At 36.0% G+C, this 16,261-nt stretch overlaps 1 protein-coding gene, 1 long non-coding RNA gene and 1 pseudogene across 3 annotated transcripts in view; all 3 read right to left on the bottom strand.

Annotated features, from left to right (window-relative positions):
* LOC143735458 (SLAM family member 5-like) overlaps window positions 1-16,261 on the bottom strand; it is a 220,643-nt gene that overhangs the window by 166,325 nt on the left and 38,057 nt on the right. The gene's annotated exons all lie outside the window — the stretch shown is intronic.
* On the bottom strand, window positions 2,602-4,303 carry LOC143735507 (uncharacterized). Its single transcript, XR_013203197.1, has 2 exons — window positions 4,096-4,303; window positions 2,602-3,065 (listed from the first exon to the last, which is right to left on the bottom strand). It is a non-coding gene; the product is annotated as an uncharacterized LOC143735507 (long non-coding RNA).
* Window positions 4,471-6,220, bottom strand: LOC143736337 (uncharacterized; annotated as a pseudogene). The gene is made up of 3 exons (XR_013203414.1): window positions 5,860-6,220; window positions 5,339-5,651; window positions 4,471-4,487 (listed from the first exon to the last, which is right to left on the bottom strand). The product of XR_013203414.1 is annotated as an uncharacterized LOC143736337 (transcript).

The following is a 16,261-nucleotide window of genomic DNA, read 5'->3' as shown; positions in this document are numbered from 1 at the left end:
TGAATGCTCAGTGACAACCATCTCACCCTAAAGGCCATGAAGATAAAATAACTAATTGTGGATTTAATTAAAATAAAATGGTTCATGAGTTGGTGGAAGAAAGCAGTTTCTACAAGACCATCAATGGTGTCCTCACTTGTGGTAGAGATTGTAATATATTATGAGTTTCCATCTGTTCATGATATTCACATCAATTTACTGTCACAGTAAGACTCAATCCACCATTCACCGCTTTTGTCCACCATGTGCATTCACTATATATATATATATATATATATATATATATATATATATATATATATATATATATATATATATATATATATATATATATGAATAAAGTCCTCTTCTCTGGTCTGTTGATAGTGATGTAAATGATGTTAAATGCTGCACTCTACAGCACAGAGAGTGAGGACAGCAGTGTGTCCTGTTGTGTTTGTGTACTTGTCAGGAGATGGCGCTGTAGTCCACATGCTGTTACCTATAAAATGTGTAGAGTAAGAATGAAAGTGGTTTGCAGCTGCTGCCAAATATGTAACCGTATGGATTAAAAAATTTCATGTCCTATTAGATAACTCATTTCAGAACATTTCCACACATGCAATGACAAATGTGAATCTTTGAATAGCATCTGCACCAACATCAGGCTTTTTCAAAGTGTTTTTGTTTTGTTACCGCATCCAATCCTCTGGATTCTCTCATTTTCACCCTCCGTGTCCCGAGCTTTATCATGGTTCATAATGCTGAAGAGCTTCTAAAGCAGTCTCAAGATGTTTGGTGGTTTATAAATTGTGTTCATGTGCTGTTAGAAGACATCTGAAATAACGGCAATATAAATTCAGTGGAGAAAACAGATGTAGAGGAACTATGAAAGTGTCTGTTCAAATAGTCACTCAGTTTTGTCTGTTGAGTGTCAGTAAAAGCACGTTTTACTTTCTTGCAGTGGTTAAAAGGCCTTATAATAATGTTTAATTGACTTCATATAATTATGTATGAGTGTGTTCACAATCATGTCAAATAGTTAAAAACAAGTAGTCTAATAGGCTACATCTCTTCTAGAACAGACTTCTGATATTATTACAGCCTTCCACTGGTATTGGCAATAGAAGTGAATAAGTAGTTAGACGTGTGTGAATTAAATCCATACACACAAATGTTAAAATGCAAAGAGTGTCCTCTGTGTTCCAATCAATGAACATTGCTTCCAATCAAGCTTCCTGTGAGCTCTCATTCTTTGAAGTTCATGACAAACAAATGTGAGATTTATAGGCTACCGTGCAGATAGAGCAAACATGTTGTCTATAATCCATATTGTTCCTTGTGTGGGCAATAGGGTGGTTTTTAACTGCTCTTGACTACGCCGCTCCAGTTTTGTTATAGGAGATCCCAAATCACAAGAGGGTTTCCGGCTCGGCTATCCAATTAAATGAATATATTTAAGGCAAAATTAGGCTTCTATCAAATTAAAGCATCACTTTTATTAAATAAATTGATTCTGGTCTCATTTGATTTCACGCACGAATATACACCAAAACTCTTTCCAGACCACACTGGTGTATGAATCAAAGTGAATGCCAAACAATTAAGGCACTGCAACCATTCCACTCATAGGAAATGGCATATTTTAAGGGAAATTACACCCTCTGCAGATACCCTCAGCAGTGCCCCCTATTGACTTGGCTACATAACATTCTTTGAATGTTTATTTGTAATATTCCAAGAATGTCAACAATAACATTCACCAATTATACAATGGATATTCCAAGAATGTTGTTCGAAGAACAAGTTCTCTCAAACATTCATCAAGTAAAAACAACATCATAAAGAAGTTTCAAGAACGTTGTTCTTAAGAGCATTTCACTCAACATATCAAATATTAATAATGTTATAAGAACATTCTATAAGGTTAAGTGTATTTGGTTTGCTGTCGGCAGTTGAGGGGCTCGAGGAAGCTTTAACTCCAGCTTATATAAACCCTCCAGTGGGACTACTAATGCTGGGATGAGGAGTATGGCAGCAAGATGCCTAAACTATGATGGTGGAGCTGGGGAGGTGGAGGGACGCTAAAACAGCTGATGCCAGAGCAAGGTGAGCGGATGCTTATATGCTCCCGAGTTTCACAAATATTATTCTGTACAGGTCTACAGTATAAAAGCATGAGTCTGCTAGAGAATGCCAAGAATATCGCTGAAACCCAAAGACCTCCAAGTGGGAGGAGCCTGTGCCGCAAGTAGGCAGAGCCTCACATTAGTGGGGTAAGTTATGGGTTAGCGTGTAGTTGGACCATCACTCCACCTATTATGCCCATATTACTGGTACATCCAGAGAGGGGGCTATGGGCTGCAGTGATACCTGTAGACTAGAGATTCCTGTGTTCCTGCCTTGGAGAACATGTCCTATCATGCAGGAAATCTGCAGTAACTTCTGAAGTGATAGTTACATTTTAAAAAAATGGTTTTGATATGTTAACTGGATGGAAGAACTCAATTCATTATTTTTTTGTGTAATTTAGGCTTTGTTATGCAAAGCTATCAGAGAGATTGTTTTAGGTTGGAGAAAATGATATAAGAAAAGTTAATTAATAATGCAAGCTTCATGAAGTGAAATTAAATTGTTTATTCTGTTGCATTCCATTCAGTAAAATGTTCATGAAATAATGCTGAAATATGATAAAATACACAAAAACTGACAGTTGTTTTAAGGCCGCTGAAGCACAGGCTCAAGTATTGTTTCATTGTTAGATAGGTTTTTATTAACATTGAATTAGCTGAATATGAAATTATTTCAGTTTCTAAAATTCATCCATTTTCCAAACCACTACCAATCCTATGTAGGTTTTCTCCCAATTATTATTTAACTTACAGTATCTATGTTTACAGAAAGGTTAGAAGTATTTTAATATTTGCATGTAACATTGGTTCATTAATATTTGGGTCATAAGCCACCAGTTGAGAAACACTGCTCTATACTGCAATGAGACTGAATTATTGTAGACAAACTGATAATTTTGCTCCTTAGCTCATCTTAACATTCGAGTACACTATTTCATCATCTTCATTGGGTTTCTGTAAGAAAACACAAAAGAAAAAATCAGGAACAGTATTGATGAACAGAAAGAAGTAAATCTTTCAGAGGATAACAAATTACAGAAAATCCATGGGGTTTATCATGATTATAAAGTTGAAAGTCAAGTCGATATACTGTATAGTGCTTTTTTACAATACAGATAGTTTCAAAGCAGCTTTACAATAATAACTGGAAAATTATGCATTAAAGTTTGTTTCTAGAAGAAAATAGCATCACAGTCCAGCTAAAGTAAGTTCAGTGATAATTAATAACTTTTTTTACAACAAAAATGAACTTTGTTAATTTATACAGCCGCTCTGGAGAAAAACGTGATGTCATCGTCCAGCTCAGTTAAGTTCTCATATAATGGTGTCAATGCAGGCAGATCAATAATATTGTTGAATTTTAAATAATGTAAAATAATATTCAACAATGTAAAAACATGTTGACATAAATTACATAATTCTAATTACATAAATGAGTCTAAATGGTGTCTTTTTTCTTTCTTTCTTTGACTGATTTTTAAATCACATGTTGAACAGTGACAAACTGCAGCCTTTTCAGATGTTGCTACTGGATTATTTGTCATTTTTATCTATTTCTTTCCAGTCAGATTTGTAAAGATTTGCGCACCTGTAACAGGTGTAGCTGAGTAGAAGTAGAAAGTGGTGTTCACATGCTTATAATACAGATGACGTCTTTAAATGAATCACTAGCATTAAATCTAAAATCATCTATAATTCCTCTTAACATAGAGCACATATTTGCTTAGGATAAGAAACAAGTAAGCACAGACAAGCACTGAGATTTCATTTGTGAATGATCATGAATGATCATTAATGCACTGGTGCGGAGCTTTACAGAGGCAGCGATACACAACGCACACAGCAACACTGTATCTTACCGTATTCTGTAAATGATGTGCACATAACTGTTTTAATAATAATCACATTTATACACACAAAAAAAATGATACATGAACCTGAAATGGTGATACACAAAAGACTCATGTCAACTGCTAATACTTACCACTTGGTGTTGCTGGTTTATGGTTCTTGATGTGCCAGAACACAATCCCTCCAGAAACTGCAATTATGGCCAGCAATAACAAAGCTACCAGTAGTATAAAATATCAATGTTGATTCTGTTCTGTAATGAACAAACAGAAAACAGTATGTATTATATATTAGTCCTGCCAGTCTGACTTCAACCTGAGACATCAGACAGCAGATCAGGGAGATCATTTAATATATTACAGTTTAAAAGTTAAAATTACAGCTGGAGATACTCTTAAAAATGTAATGTTGGCCCTAATAGTCTTAAACAAGTTTAGGAAAATACTAAAATATACTGACGATGTGTTAAGGTTATAGCTCAAAAAGATGAACTAACAACATATTCTAATCAATAAAGGTCAGACCCTTACAGAACAAAAATATATGGGAATATACTGAAAAATATATTGCGATTAACCATATCAATACATATAAAATATATGGTAACACTTTATTTTACAGTGTCCTTGTTACAAATGTTACATGTACTTACCATAGTAATAACCTTAAAATAAAGTGTAACCAAATATTTATAAATGAAGACAAAAATAGCATTACATTTAATGCTCTATTATTTTGGAATTTAAAAGGTTTTCTGGAATGTGTGAGTTTTTGGGGTCGCCGTTGAGCTGAAGAGTAGAGCCTGTGGTGAGATTGATGATTGGCCAAATATAAATGACTGTAATTATTATATTTTCTCAGCACAGAGAAAGTCTCTTGGCTAAATATTATAGTACATACAGGTGTGCTTTTGTTTACTAAATTGAAAACAGGGAACATTTATAGTGTAAATAATTATAAAATATAAGATTATTTTAAATTAAATATCTCTCTATATATGTGTTTATAACGCATGAGTAATATATTACAAATGCCGTACCATATCTGATCACATTTACATCTATATAATGTGAAGTGTACTGAATATAAAATTAGATACCTTATGATATATTAGTAAATATATTGTCACATATTTTTCTATGTATGAAAAGCGGCAATTCCTTATGTATTATTCAATATATTGTAATATATTAAAACAATATAATATTCTGTATATTTTCAAATATACTGTTATTTAATTGAATATATTGATATTTCATACATTGGGAAATATATATATATATATATATATATATATATATATATATATATATATATATATATATATATATATATCTTTTCGTAAGGGGAAGACTGTAATCTCAGCTCTGACGTACCTGCACATGTGTGACAGAGTTGGCATGATGTTGTCCAGATGTGTGGTCTGGTTTCTGATGGGATTGTTGATCACACAGCTGTAAGTGTTTTTATCCTGATATTCCACATCCAGAGGTAGAGAGAGACTGATGCTGAGATCACACACACTGATGCTGGACAATACACTGATTCCTTTGTACCAGGAGAGAGTCACATCACTCACATTCAACACTGAACACACCAGTGAACATCTGGACTCTGATGATCTTGATGATGATGATGATGATGAACAGTTTGAAGAGTACCTGGAAATGACAAGAATGGGTAGAGGAGCTGGAAAACATGAAAGAACATGTAGGTTTTATCTCAATATTATTATCAAAAATCAAACAATAATAACATGATATGTTAATCAAAATGAAACCAAAAATGTGAATGAAAGGCTAAAAAAAAGAAATGCCTGCATTTTGGGCCATTTTAATTATCATTTATCATATCAGCCATTTTTGCATTTGTGATATGATTCATAACATTTACTCACCATACACAGTAACATTGAAACTCTTCAGTGTTTTTCTGCTGTTGAAGACGGTCAGTTCATAAAGTCCAGTGTGTTCAGATCTGATGTTTCTGATGCTCAGAGATCCAGTTTGATTGTCCATCTGGAGTCTGTCTCTGAATCTTCCATCATTACTGACAAATATATAGTTCATTTGGTCTCTTCTAATGATTTCAGCTATACGAGTGTTTTGAGGTCCAAACGTCCACATTATCAGATCTTCTCTCTGTACTTGAACATCAGTGTTTAGAGAGACAGAATCTCCCTCAGTCACTGACTTCACTTCATCAGTATCACCAAACACACCTGAAACAGATTCAAATAAATTAATATTCTTTGTCATAACAAACAAACAAACAAATAAAATAGAAATTAACCTTTTGGGCCCTATTTTAATGATTTAAAGCGCAGTGCATTTAGGAGTGTCCAAATCCACTTTATAGTTAAACGACGGGAAAAATGGTCGGCGCTCACAGCACATGGTCTAAAAGTTGTCTCTATTCTCTGAATGAGTTATGGGTGTGTTTTGGGCATAACATGAAATAGGCTAAACCAAACATCTCCCATCCCTTTAAAAGCCAGTTGCGCTCGCGACATGGCGGAATTTGCAAACAGAAAAACTGAACGCTTCTCCAGAGAGGACGGATCTTCTCGTGCGCGAGGTTAAAGGAAGCAGACCATACGGGACAAGCCGTTTTCCACCATATCTTTATTTACACAATATGAATATTTTACATTGTAATCCTTTTATTTGTAATATTTGCCATGTTTGTGTGTTGCTCTCTGAGCATCCCTGTGTGTGTAATAAGCAGAGTTCATGTGTGTTCTAGCACCTATAGGTGCCGCGCTCTTTAAATGACACACACAAAAAAATTGACTTTAGACTAGGTTTCAGTTGGTCATTGGCACAGTCTATTTCAGTTGCCTCAAAATAGCAACGAGCCGAGAATGCACCTGAACACACCTGGTTTTCAGACCAGCACGCCCATGGGCGCAAAGGCATTTGCTATTTAAACAACATGGAACGTGAACATGTTCTGCGTCAGGCTGAAACTACACTGATAAAAATGATTTTGTGGTGAAGTAAATGCTACAGATAAAAACACAGTAATTTACATGAAAAAGTTAGTTCAGGCAAGAAAAAAAAAAGTAAATTCTATTTTAGTACTCAATTCAATGCATAAATGAAAGTGTAAATATCAACATTATAAAATCAAGTAAAAATATAGCTGCGAGCAGCGATTACGGGCCCAAGCCGGTGGCACCACAACCCCGGTGCCTTTAGTTACCTAAAGGCACCGGGATGGTGGTGCCACCGGCTTTGGCCCTTCATCGCTGCTCGCAGCTATATTTATATATATATAAACAAGCCGCCACCCCGGTGCCTTTAGGGTTATTGTGCACGACATGCAAAAACATAACCCTGCTTTGACTGTTGTGTGCTGTAGAGCTTGCATCAGTGTGGGCTCTGCAAAAGTGCGCGTCGAGGGCATATATCAACCACAAAGTATGCGTGAAAAACCTTCTAAAACCTAAAATGAAAAATGAGACACCCTACAGTCTCATGGATTTAACGGACACATGAAATAACTACACAAGACCGAAAATTCATATGAAGTGTGCCATTTGGGACAGGGCCTATGATCGTGAACCACAATAGCTACATATATGAGATAATTTAAATATAGAATAATTTTTTATGTCGTAGGATGTCATAGCTCAATATGTTTTGCAGCACTTAAATGTGTAAATATAGAAGCCCAGTATTTATCTGGAGGTCTTTGTACAGGTTTATTAATGTAATTATATTTTACACTTATGAGTTCTATGATATGCAATGGAAGTAAATTTTAATGTTTAACATGGGTGTATTCACAACACATAGCATACGATATAATATCTTAAGATTATTTATCATTATGTTGTCTCTGCCTTTTCTTTTTTAATGATATTCAGAAAAGAAAAACGAAATGTTCCTTAGTTTTAATTAACACTAACTTTATTCTCATCTGAATTATAAATAATTGATTTCCGTATAAAATGATTTCAGCGCCTCTCTCTCTCTCTCTCTCCCCCTCTCTCTCTCTCTCTCTCTCTCTCTCTCTCTCACACACACACAGTTCGATCGCACCCGCGCCTCTCTCTCTCTCTCACACACACACACACACACACACAGTTCGATCGCGCCAGCGCCTCCCTCCCGCGCACACACACACTCCAGCTTAAGAGAGAGGCGCGCGCCATCAAAGTGTGTGTGTGTGTGTGAGAGAGAGAGGCGCGGGCGCGATCGAACTGTGTGTGTGTGTGTGTGTGTGTGCGTACGCGCGTGTGTGAGAGAGAGAGGCGCGGGCGCGATCGAACTGTGTGTGTGTGTGTGAACAGTGGAAACATACTTCGTCATTTTTTTCATACAGGACATCATTCAGACTGCAAACTGTTTACTTATATTTGTGTACACTCGCAATAAAACACAACATCCTCAGTCACATATATAATATCACCCGAAGAGACCCCCCCCCCCCCCCTCCTTCTCACCCTCCCTACACAGACACACACACACACAAACACACACACACAGAGAGAATGGCAGGGAACACTCTCTCTGTCAGAGAGAGGGAGAGAAAATTCTCAGAATCCACATTCAAACCACAATATCTGACTTTCTGTTGGTCAGAGCTAATAACTGTAAATTAGAAAGTTGTTCGGCTTGAAGAGAACAATATACACGCCAAGTTTTGTAACTGTAGGTAAAACTAACTAAGTTATAACACACTTTATATGTCCTTTTTTAGTCATGAAAATTCATTTCCTCGCCGCGGCCAAACCGTTCGAGATATCAAAAATCTGTCCGCAATTTAACATCCTCAATGTCTTGACTTCATGCACACCGAGTTTGGCGATGATTGAATGAATTGCCTAGGAGTAGTACTTCAAATTCCACAGCAAGCGTTTTCCAAACAACCCATAATAGCCGATTTCCTGTTGGGCTGGCGTAAAACTTGACGGGGGAAAGATGTTCGGCCCGATGAGATCTATATGTGTACTGAGTTTCATATTAATTCATGCAAGCGTGTTGGATATATGGACCAAATTGTCGGACCCCTTTCAAGGGCTTTCTTTGAGCATGTTAAGAGCCCCAAAAGCCCCTGAAACCTTGAAATCCATTAAAAGCAATAGACAAATCCCTCACACACAGAGACGGAGAGAGAGGGAGAGAAAATTCTCAGAAACATCCACATTCAAACTAAAATATCTGACTTCCTCTTGGTCTGAGCTAATGACAGTTAATTAGAAAGTTGTCCGGCTTGATCTGAACAATATGCGTAGCGAGTTTTATGATTGTAGGTAAAACTATAAAAATAACACCCCCACTTTTGTCAAAAGGTGGCGCTACTGAGCCCCTGCACCACGCCCGTTTCTGAAACTTTGCACATGTCTACTGGCTAATAAATGTGATGTGTCTATCGAGTTTCATGCAATTTCAAGCATGCTAAGAGTCTCAAAAGCATCAAACAAGAATATTAAAGTTTGATGCGTTGCCATGGCAACATTATCTTAGATATTAAATAATCCTTTCACAGGTCTACATCTGGCGTGTGTTTACATTATACAGATGAAGTTTGAAGCAAATCGGGTAAAAATAAGAGGGTGATTTCAAAGCATTTTGAAAGTGACACACTTCCTGCTGCCAGTTGGTGGCGCTATGACTTTGACTCACAATAGTCACATCCATGTGATCGGCCTCTTACAGCGAACACACTGCTGAAGTTTCATCAAGATCAGTTAATGTATGCTGAAGTTATAACACACTTCCTGTTTCACGTTTCTCGCCATAATTTCGTTTCCTCGCCACTGCCAAACCGTTCGAGATATCAAAAATCCCCTGGCAATTTTTCATCCTCAATGTATTGACTTCATGCTGACCGAGTTTTGTGCCATTTCTTTGAATTCTCTAGGAGAAGTACTTTAAATTCCATTGCATGCGTTTTACAAACAACCCTAAATAGCCGACTTCCTGTTGGGCTGGGGTAAAAAGTAAGAGTATGAAGTATATATGAACCGATGAGATCTATATGTGTACCGAGTTTCATATTCTTACATGCAAGCGTGTTTGATTTATGGACCAAGATTTCGGACCCCGTTCCAGGGGGCGCTGTCTAGCCCCCCTGCCACGCCCGGGTATCATCTTCAGCCCGACCCTGATGGCCGCGGGTTCTGACCCGCGTGCAAAGTTTCAAGAGTTTTCGGGCACGTTAAGGGCCCCAAAAGTGCCCGAATAGTCGTAAGAAAAAAAGAAAAAAAAAAAAAGAAAAAAAAAAAATCCTAAGGAAAACAATAGGGCTCTTCGCCCTTTCAGGGCTTGGGCCCTAATAATCCTAAGGAAAACAATAGGGCTCTTCGCCCTTTCAGGGCTTGGGCCCTAATTACTCAACTTTTCTGATACTGGTGTTCCCATCATGCACTTGGGTCTTGAATAATTAATGAGGTTAATTTTTCACTGTTTTCCAGCTGTATTTACACTGTTTTATCATTTCTTTTGTTGTTAGGATTAGTAACTTGCCGTTTTGTGACATATGGAGTTAATTTTCTACTCAAAATGACACATTCAAACACAAAAAACTTTAGTTAATAAAAATACAGCTGTTGTTAACTCACAGTACATTGATTTTGATCTTAATAATGCATTAGTTAATGTTGAAATTAACGTTAAGAAAGATTAATAAATGCTGTCGAAGTAGGCTAGTTCATTATTAGTTCATGTTAATTAATTAAACCTTATTGTTAAGTGTTACTGTTTTTTATGGTTTGCATACACTTTTAGGGAAGGTACAAAAAATGTAAATCCTAGTTTAAAATAGTAGAAATTGCTGATAACGTATTTTTTCACTTGTAAACACTAAAAAAAGTAATTTCCAACTTATGACTAGTGCGACAGAGTTAAGAGACATTTGTATTTTGTATCCTTAAGTTAAAATAATAATTGTTTTGTTAAAATAGGGTATTATTTGAGGGGACAGCCATTTGTAGTGGTGCCCGAAAAACCTTAGTGGATGTTATGACTAGGCTACACTACATCATAACAACTACACTAGGAAGATCCATAGTTTATCTAACAGCACAAACCAAAAAAGGTTAAATGACAACGCATTTAGAAATTATCATTAAGTAGAAATGGCCTATTTGCAAGTATACTACATTTGTTGTTGGTGCTGTTCCCAGTGTTGCCAATTATTTTCAAAGGAAAGTAGCTAACGCTTTCTCTAAAAGTCGCTAAATGTCGCTAGATGACGTCATACGCCAATTAGCATATGCATGACGTCATCGCGTCGTACTTGCGTTCTGTCAGCCTAGTGTGTTTTCTTTCTAAATTAATGCTCTATTTAATATAATATAGCCGAATGTCAAATAAAGCTGTTCTCATTTTCTATTTTTTTGTCAGACAATAGAACGAGTAGCTATGATATAGGCCTATGTGGAACATTATCTGACTTGAGAGAGTTAGGAATGAACTAGCTCTGTGATAGTGAGTATTACAAGTAATAAGCACAAGAAAAGAAATAAAATTGAAATGGTCAAACTAAATTCTTTAACTATAAAACAAAAGAAAATAAGATAAGTGATAAGACCGTGGAAAAACACTGCTCATTCGCGCCTGACTGTCAGCGGCCGTGCGCTCCTCTCAGCGATTCACTAGGGGAGACGCAGCTAGGGAGAGTGACGTCATGCAGGGAGAAAGCAAGACCTCGCGCTCGCTGTACAGTAGCCTATACTGGCAACATTTGGAGGTTACTGAGGTTTGTCTAAAAAGTCGCTAAATTTGTCGCTAGAAAAACGAAAAGTCGTTAAAAATAGCGACAAGGGCGCTAAGTTGGCAACACTGGCTGTTCCAGTCCTGACCGCGCTTTACATGAGATTAAATCCGATTTACCATTTGTGATCAGATCAGAATGCATAGACAGATGAAACCAGTGTTTAAAATCATATTCCTCAAAATATGTCCGGAAAGTTTCTGATAAAAAAGTCCTCATAGCGCTGTTGAAAACGTGTTTTCGACCGGATAAACAAAGTCTACAAAACTTCGTGTTTCTCTGAATGTGACCTGTCTGCTCTGCTGATCTGCTCAAAGGAGGAATTGAGACGAGATGATGACATAATGACTGTCATTGCCTGCAACAGTACAGCGTTTATAGAGATTATTATGTGAATTATTGGTAAAACAATTAGCCTATTTGTTCTTATTTTAGAACTATTCATTTTAGATAATTTTAGGTGACATTTGCTTGTTGTAACTCTTCAAAATTAAATTTTATTTTTTTATATTTTTGCAACACTGAATCTACTATACATATTTAACTATTCAAAATGTGTATTGGTCAATCTCAGGCAACTTTATTAATTTTTTTATAAGGTCTAAGCAGAAGATGGAGGCATGTTTTCTCATGTGCCATTTTAAAAGCATGTTTAAAAGCATGTACATTAATTCCTTTGTTTTCCCCACAAGAAAGTATTTATTTTAAAGAAATTGTTGGTTATATGTTCAAATAATTGATATAAAAAAATCACTAGGCCTATATATTAAGTCAAGATATATTTTTAATTAAAAACACAAAGCCAATTTTTTTTCATTTAATTTTAAAATTACATGTGTGGTAAAAAAACATCTTAGATTAATATATCACTCCAATACAGTCTCTACTAGAATCTAGAAATCTAGCTGACATAGTTCCATTAAATGTTTTTTTTAATGCAGAAATAGTGTTAAAAACGGAGCTTCTAATGGCAGTAATTTGCGATTGGTCAACTTTATACCTTACAACTAATTTTTGATAATCAAAATTACATACCCATACCTCTAACAGAACTTAGGTGAAAGCACCTCAAAAAGTGTGACACCCTATATTTTCTGTTGTGAATACTCTAGACATCCAGTCTTTTTTTTTCTTATAAAGATCAAATTCGTTCAGAAAAGTACTTCTAATGCCAAATCCCACCAATACTGAGTGCTTAACATCTCAAAACAACTCTTGAATACTCTGTCTGCATCTCATCTGTTAGTCTCCTGTAAGAAAAAAGACATGCATCAGGAAGACACAGGAAACCAGTTCTGTTACTTCACATGCTTAAAACAGAAAGATGAAAGAGCAAATTCACAAAATAATATCAGCTATTGCGATAATAATTAGTACATCTTTTCCACAAAGGCTGTTAAATTGGGGAATAAAATAAATTCAGAATTCAACATATCACTATCAATAGAATCTTACACCGAATCAACAAAAAGAACTGGAGTGAAGCTAAGCCACACCTTTGCATTTCAATTAAAACTATCAGCAGATTATGAGGGTGATCCGAGGTCTTGAATCATGTTTAAACAAACTAAAATGCACTTTTTTTTGGGAAGGTTTCATTACTTTTAATTAATTATGCAAAATCATGCATTTACAAACAGCAACAAGCAGACACACACACACAAAAATACCAATTTAGCAAGTTTACTACCAGCAGACAAAGAGATTTAGGTTAATAAAAAATCATATCTTACTGTATGTGAAGCTCTGTGTGTGTGGTAAATGTCACATCAGTATAACTGACCTCTTCGTCAGTTGCCTGAGCTGTTAAACAAAACTTTTATGATTCTGAAATTGTGGTTAAAAGAATTTGTTGGCACTACAGTGATGGTCAGAATGAATGGCACCCCTGGTAAATATGATAAAAAAATGTCTGAAAAAAATAAATCTGCATTGTTTATCCTTTTGATATTTCTTTCAAAATATTCGCAAAAATCGAACCTTTCATTGAAGTAAAAAAATTGAAAGTGGGGGGGAAATCACATTATGAAATGCTTTTCTCCAAAACACGCTGGCCATAATTATTGGCTCCCTATTATTTAATACTTTTTGCAACCTCCTTTTGCCAAGATAACAGCTCTGAGTTTTCTTCTATAATGCCTGATAAGTTTGGAGAACAACTTCAGATTCACAAGTTCATGTTGGTGCTTCTTCTCTTCAGTTCACCCCAATCATTCTCCATAGGGTTCAGTATAGGGGACTGGGACGGTTATGGCAGAAGCTTCATTTTGTGCTCAGTTACCTATTTTTGTATTGATTTTGATGTTTGTTTTGGACCGTTGTCCTGATGGAAGATCCAACCACGGCCCATTATAAGATTTCTTGCAGAGGCAGTCAGGTTTTGATTTTTTTATCTGTTGGTATTTGCTAGAATCCATAATACAATGTCTCTGAACAAAATGTCCAGGACCTCCAGCAAATAATAGGCCCACAACATATAAGATCCAGCAGTATATTTAACAAGGCATGAGGTACTTTTTATCCCTGTTTGCACCAAACACATCTGGTGGGTTTGCTGCCAAAAAGCTCTTTTTAGTTTCATCTGACCACAGAATCCAGTCCCATTTGAAGTTCATGCTGGAGTTTATTTTTGGACGAGCGAGGAGGATTTTTCTTGAAACCCTTCCAAACAACATGTGGTGATGTAGGGGTTGTTTGATATTTTTTTTAGGCTTTCTGACCCCCAAGACTCAACTAATCTCCGCAATTCTCCATCTGTGATCCTTGGAGAGTCTTTGGCCACTCAAACTCTCCTCCTCACCGTGCATTAAGACAATATAGACACACGTCCTCTTCCTGACAGATTTGTAACATCTTTAGTTGATTGGAATTTCTTAATTATTGCCCTGATGGTCAAAATGGGGATTTTCAATTGTTTTGCTATTTTCTTACAGCCACTTTTTTGTGCCACTTTTCTATTTTGTAATGCTTAACAATCCTTTGATGCACATCAGAACTATATTCTTTGGTTTTACAGATTGTGGTGGATGATTAAGGGAATTTGGCCTCTGTGTTTCCTCACATTTAAACTCCTGTGAAACAAAAAGTCATGGCTGGACAATTTCATGTTTTAGTCACCCTGGTGTGCTAAAAAAAGGTAAATATTAATGGGAATATACTTCAAAGATATTTTACTCTAAACCCCTAAAATTCTAAGGGTGCCAATAACTGTTTCCAACGTGTTTTGTAGAAAAACATTTATTTCATATTATATATATTCATGTTATTGCTTCTATGGACCACAAAGTGAACAGAACAGCTTTATTTACATAATTCACATCTTCACATTTCCTTTCTAAATTGTATTCAAATGGGCAAAATTTTACTTTAATGTTTAAAATATCCAGTTGTTTTTATTCATTATGGAAATAATAACAACCCAGAAGTTAATATCATCCTTTAGTGAGAAAAAAACACCATATTTATTATATTTATTACATATATTAATCTGTCTCAAAGGTTTTTTGGCACTTGTAAAGTATGGTTACTGTGAGGAGCATACAGAAACAGCTTCATATCACAGTGAACTCTCATTGGTCTTCTGTCTGACCACAAACATTTTTCCACTTAATATGAATTCTGTATATGTAACATTTATGTAAAACATTAGCAATAAAGAAAGACACACTGTCGCTTAAACAGGACACAACAAACAAAACTAAAACTAACAAACACAAACCTAAAAAAGTTGGTGTCAAATAAGACACCTGTCCTAAATGGCACACTTCACACAATCTTGTTTTTAAGCAGTTTTCAAAAACACAATGAGAGATTGTTTAAGTGTTTTATTTTACACTTTGATGTCAAGAGAGGCATGCAAATATGGCCCTCCTTCTTATGTAAATCATTAATGACCAAATCCTTATAATTTAAGGACGGAAATAATAAAATGTAGCAACTGAAACATTGTTTTCACTACGGCAGCTAGGCAACATTCCTCTCAACGCCCACTCAAAGTTCAACACCTGTCATCAGTCACACAGTGCAGCAGGAACCAGTTCAGTGAGTGTGAATGTACACAAGCTACACAAGAGAGAATGAGATCACGCAAACTGCAAAAGTGCTCTGGATATCAGGTTAGTCACTTTTTTCATACTTTCTTTAAGAGTTGACTAGTGTGGAAAGTATGCCATGCATTTGTTGCTGTGTTTTCTGCTTGCATTTGAGTCTTGATCCACTCACCTGCTACGGGGAGCTGGCTTGTAAGACTGGGAAAACTGGAAGAACTGGAAGAGAGGGCTACTCTCTGAGAGAACAAAGGAAATTACCATGAATTTCTCTCTTGTGCACCATTCAAGATGCAAGTCTCACCTAAGCAATCCTATCTTTTCCCTTGACCTCCCATTCTCCCCCCACTCATTCTCCCTCATGCTGAGATCATCTGAAATCCACCCAAGAATATATATAGTCTAATGTGAATAAGTATCATACAGTATCACACGTTTGGTATCATTTGAAATGTCTCAGTGCGACAATGTCTCATTCCCAAAGAAGTAAACCAAAAGGTAATAAAGTTCTTAATAGTTTAGAAATAT

Source organism: Siphateles boraxobius, unplaced genomic scaffold (genome assembly GCF_051911475.1).
Source record: "Siphateles boraxobius isolate OS27281-9 unplaced genomic scaffold, OSU_SipBor_1 13, whole genome shotgun sequence".
Taxonomy (NCBI): Eukaryota; Metazoa; Chordata; class Actinopteri; order Cypriniformes; family Leuciscidae; genus Siphateles; species Siphateles boraxobius.
The sequence above is the reverse complement of the archived record's forward strand: the minus strand, read 5'-3'. Positions and strand labels throughout refer to the sequence as shown.